At 30.5% G+C, this 5,668-nt stretch overlaps 1 long non-coding RNA gene across 1 annotated transcript; it reads right to left on the reverse strand.

The window, feature by feature from the left end:
• Positions 1 to 3,932: 3,932 nt before the first annotated feature.
• Positions 3,933 to 5,164, reverse strand: LOC149252652 (uncharacterized). The gene is made up of 2 exons (XR_016266086.1): positions 5,081 to 5,164; positions 3,933 to 4,928 (listed from the first exon to the last, which is right to left on the reverse strand). It is a non-coding gene; the product is annotated as an uncharacterized LOC149252652 (long non-coding RNA).
• Between the last annotated feature and the right edge of the window lie 504 nt (positions 5,165 to 5,668).

Raw genomic sequence — 5,668 nt, forward strand, 5'->3', positions numbered from 1 at the left:
TGTCTTTTGGTAATCTTAGCTCCCCCATTCGATCATTTGGAACCCCTTGAGCACTCCTCACTCATCTAGCTTTTTGCACTCGCATTTCCTCTTTCCATCACAACTATACAAGTTGTAAGATTTCTTGCCACAATTCACTTTCCCAAATACAATTTGCCAAACAATTTACCAAAGTTTAGATACAAACATTCAAATCTATAACTTCAAAAATCAAGAACTAATACCAAAATCTCAACTTTGATTTTACAATCATCTAAAAACATTTACCAACTAAAACATAAACATAACCCTTGACATCAAGCACAAGTCTGACACCCACACCTTAAATCTAGAATTAACATTAACCAACCACTCAAGGAAAATTAAAATGAAAATTACATATATAGTTTACCACACTCTAAATCTAAAATAACATGAAAATTACACAAATGAAAATTACTCAACCAAATCCAAATAATTATTACAAAAATTCTTCTTATATACAATTAAGAGAAGGCCAAGCCTATAAATAACCATCATTCCAAACTCTCTAAAAACTTTTCCCTAACTTATTAATCCATTCTGCGTGAAACCCAATTTTAACTTTAATGATTCCTTCCTACTTGTGTATAACCATTTTTATTTTGAACTTTGGGGTTGGAAAATATACTTATTAATTGATTCGTACGTGAAACCCTGTTAAACTTTAATAATTCCTTCCTACTTGTGAATAACCATTTTTATTTTGAACTTTGGGGTTTGAAAATATAAATTAAGGAATCTAAAAAAAATGAGAAATTAATGTATATATCACTTCTAATTTTTAAAACAGGTTGATAATAAGTGTAAAATAAACCATCTCCTAAAGTTATAAATAAAAATAATAAAAAAACTTTAATAATATATAGCATATGGTTGAATATAATAAATAAAATTAAAATTAAAAGTTAAGTTCGACTAAATTAAGATGAAAATTCCATAAGATGTTTTTTTTATGTACAATTGACACACCAAGTCTATAACCCATTTTAGTTTCGTGATTATTTAATACGTGTATTGGATAAATAGTAACCTAATTTTGAATATTGGGCCAATCATTGCTATTTTAAAGCTTTGCATTTGAAAATATAAATTATTATTGTAAAGTTTTGGATTTGAAAATATAAATTGTACAATTGATACACCAAATCTATAACCCATTTAGTTTTTATGATTCTTTAATACATTTATATTGGATAAATAGTAACTTAATTTTGAATATTAGGCCAATCATTGTTATTTTAAAGCTTTGGGTTTGAAAATATAAATTGGGGAATCAAAGAAAATGAGAAATTAATGTATATATTTACTTTCCATCTTTAAAAAATCTTCATACTGTAGCCAATGAGTCCTCATTCTCCTTGCGGAATGTTAAGTGGGATTAATAATGTGTAAAGACATTTAAAATCATAAAATATTAATTTCCATATTAAACATTCAAAATATATATTGTTTCTAAAGTAATAATTTACACCAATATCTTTGAAATATTAACATAAATTTTTTACAAACCTAATTACCAAATTTTCAAATTATATAATAAATCTCCACTCCCTCTAAATTATGTTTTCAAATTATATAATAGATCTCCACTCCCTCTAAATTAAGGAGGAAAATTGTCTATAATCAAAAGAAAATTATTTAAACAAATAGTAATAATTTACATCAATATTTTTGAAATATTAACATAAATTTTTTAAAAACCTAATTACCAAATTTTCAAATTATATAATAAATCTCCACTCCCTCTAAATTATGTTTTCAAATATATAATAGATCTCCACTACCTCTAAATTAAGAAGGAAAATTGTTTATAATCAAAAGAAAATTATTTAAACAAATAGGATAGGATATTCGACAATAGATATTACTTGTTTATATAACTTTTAAACACAAATACAATGACATGAATAATTAATTACACCAAAATTTTCCACAAGTATAACAATAACAAAGAGAAATTATTAGATCTAAGACATTTGTTATCCATACTGACCATAAAAGGAAATTATACATAATTTTTCAACACAAATAAAAATATCATCCATAAATAAATTACAGATAGTTTTCACCAGATAACAAAAACCAAAGCAAAAAACAAAAACAAAAAAAAAAAAATCTAGCTTTTCAACACATAAATACAATAACATAAAAGAAAATTATTAAACCATCCATAAATAAGTTATGAATAATTTTCACCACAAAAATAAAAAATAAAACATGAAAATATTTTGATCTCTCTTTTTCATTCTCCCAATCAATTTCAAATTTTACTAAACATAATCCCATGACCATTTTTATCTTTATCATTACTATATTTTTCTATTTATTTAAAAAATAATTAATTACATTACTATTACTATTAATATTAATATTATAATTTTTTATTTATTTACATAAAATAAAATATTATTTCATATCTTCCAACAACTAAAATGACATCACATTATTTTACACATCTTTACCAATATTATATAATACATATCTCTCAACCACTAAAATGACATTACATTACACATTCTACATATTGAGTTGGATGTCATTCTTACGCATAAAAGCAGTTCGGTAGCACTACGAATTACGTTCGGCAAAGGGCTGGGCAGGCCGTGATTCCTCTCCTCCAGCATATAAGCAGCAGCAACTAAATATAGGCTCCACTACTACACGATAAAGAACCGATCAAACAAATCCGAATAAATAAATTAACCAGGGCGCAGAAGTTCATTTGAGGTTTTCCTTCCCTCCAATCAAATTCAAATTGAATATTTTACCATAGTTTAAAGAACTCAATTCTGGGAATAAGTAAAGAGCTCCTAGGACGCAATACAGAATGGCATTATCATTTCACAGAACGGATTTTACACAAATGTGTTTTTTCTTTTGCTTAGAACCCATTCGCAAGCATAAAGCTCGGTTTTTAAGGCACAAATTGTCATTATAATTAGAAATCATCAGCAAGGAAAGCGAGCGAGCAAAAACAGCGACTGAGGAACATGAACACTTGCAACGTACAGGCAACTCTCATCAAAGGTTTGCTGATAGCAGGTTTGGTAATAGCAAAATTAGTAAGTACCATTACGTTCTGATGTTGCTGTGTATTCAACTCCCACATTCTTCCCATTCTTTTTTATTAATCTAATAAAAAATGATAATTAACTATTTCATAGTCTAGATGGCATATACCAGTCTTAATTTGCATCTTGTACCCACCGGCTAACTTTTCTCTATTATAAAGAAATAGATTATATTGAAAACCATAATTGTGTATTGCTCTTAGAACAGTCAAAACATAATATTAGATAGTCAAAACATAATATTAGAAATCATAATTGTATATTTGTGTATTGTTATTAGAATAGTCAAAACATAATATTAGAAACCATAATTGTATATTGCTATTAAAATAGTCAAAACATAATATTAGAAACCCATAATATTAGAAATCATAATTGTATATTTGTGTATTGCTATTAGAATAGTCAAAACATAATATTAGAAACCATAATTGTATATTATTATTAAAATAGTCAAAATATAATATTAACAACTAATATAATATTAAAAACCATAATTTATATTGCTATTAGAATAGTAAATAATATTAGAAACCATAATTTTATATTGCTATTAGAATAGTAAATAACATTAGAAACTATAATTCTATATACTATTAGAATAGTAAATAATATTAGAAACCATAATTGTATATTGCTATTATAATAATAAAAAAATCATGTTGATATATTGCTATCAAAAAGTTATTAGAAACCATGATATTATTATCTTTTAAATAATATTATACAGAAGACTATTATTACATGACACCATGTAACCCATAATATTATTACAGAATTTGATACTAACATCATGACAACCCACAATGCCATTACATTACACCTTAATTACACCTTAAATGTAGAAGGGAGAACTTTATATTAGCAAAAAGATAATATAAATTGGAAATTAGATGACCCCATCCATTTCGAAGACCATGTCTATAGAGACATTAAAAAACCCATGGTCAATGCCAAATTCGGAGGCCGGAGGCAAACACAAACATTACATACAGAAAGATCGCTGGTAACATTACATGCAGAAAGAATAATAGAAGCCCTTCTTGCGCATGGATGGCAATCTCACGCTCGGCTGATGACGACCGGATAAAAACACGAACATGCTGGCTGCGTACAAAGGAAGAACAACATTCCGGACACTATTCAGGTCGGCTGACGAACTGAAGGTGATATATTGCAAGTCTCAGAGTTGAGAGTTGCTGATTTGAAATAACGCTTCAAGAGGGGGATAACAAAAAACCGATATCCCAACTCATTCATTTCATTAAACCAACTGATTCATCTCATGATAAAATGAGGAAATCTGAACATCTTTTAACAAATATAAGACCTCAATTAGAGTAGAAAGGAGCAGCTACCGCTGGTCGAAGACTCGAAAGAATGATCAAACAGTACAGATGCCAACTTATAAGACAAAACACAGCATGGACTGTCTAGCTCACGATGAAGCCAGATGGAAATCAGGGGAGAAGGCCAACCTAAATGGTCATGATCGAAGCCAAGAGTAGCACAAAAACCCATCTGTGCACGCCAGGAGCTATGACAGTCCAATGATCGGAAAGGCTGAAAGCAAGGGAAAATCAACCCTCAGAGAAGCCACAACTAACTTAAATATAAAATACAAAAACCTGCATGCCGCCTTCTTCATTTCACAGAAAGCGCGAGTAAGACATTCGGAAAAATCTGCTGAATCATAGAAGGCGGCCCTTACAAAACCTGTTTGCCACCTTGAGTATCATTTTATCACAGAAAGTTGAGGAAGACATTCATGATATGTGCTGACTCATAGAAGGCGGCCCAGGCGAGTTGGAGGGGAAGAATGCACCTCTATGGCTCCTGAGGTGCAATAAATGGGCAAGGAAGACATTTAGACATGTCCCGCTGATTAGAAGCCGATATGCAATCAATAATCGACACGCTCACTTGGAAAAATGACGAAACGAAAAACTCATCTAGCTCAGAAGCCTATCTTGAAGATGCAAACATACCATGCAGCCAAGTGCCGAAATGAGAACTGTAGACCATGTCCAAATATCAATGTAAATATCTTGCAGCACGCTCGCTTGACTGTTGAAAATGTAATTTCAATGTGCTACGTACGCAGCCCAAAACCACCAAACAAAACCATAAAACCGGCCAGGATCATATCGCACCGCCATCCATGAAAAGTGGTTTCCGTATTGTTGAGCTCCGATGCGATTTGGAGGCGACGCGTGTCACCCGCATGACATCAGCAAACGAAACCCATCGGAAGTTAAAGCTCGGTGAAAATCTGCCTTCCGATATCGTTCTCCACCGTTCGATTGTCTCCCGTGTTCTCCGTCGTTGATCACCTAGAGCTGCATACGAACCCACATCAATTCAATGTTTTGCGTGAAGTGAAAGATTTATGGTTGACCGCGGTAGATGAATGAGTTAATGATTGGTACAAGTTTTTGGTGGCCCTTTTTAATGTGAATATGGGCACGTTACAATATACATATATATTTTTTATAGCACATAAGTTTTTTTTCGTAAAAGGTATGTAGCATTTAAAGATAGGTATGGTCGTTTTTAATGCAATGTAATAAAAAAAA

The sequence above is a fragment of the Pinus tabuliformis genome, chromosome 7, assembly GCF_031772625.1.
Source record: "Pinus tabuliformis cultivar Carrire ecotype Pingquan chromosome 7, CPIR1, whole genome shotgun sequence".
Lineage (NCBI taxonomy): Eukaryota > Viridiplantae > Streptophyta > Pinopsida > Pinales > Pinaceae > Pinus > Pinus tabuliformis.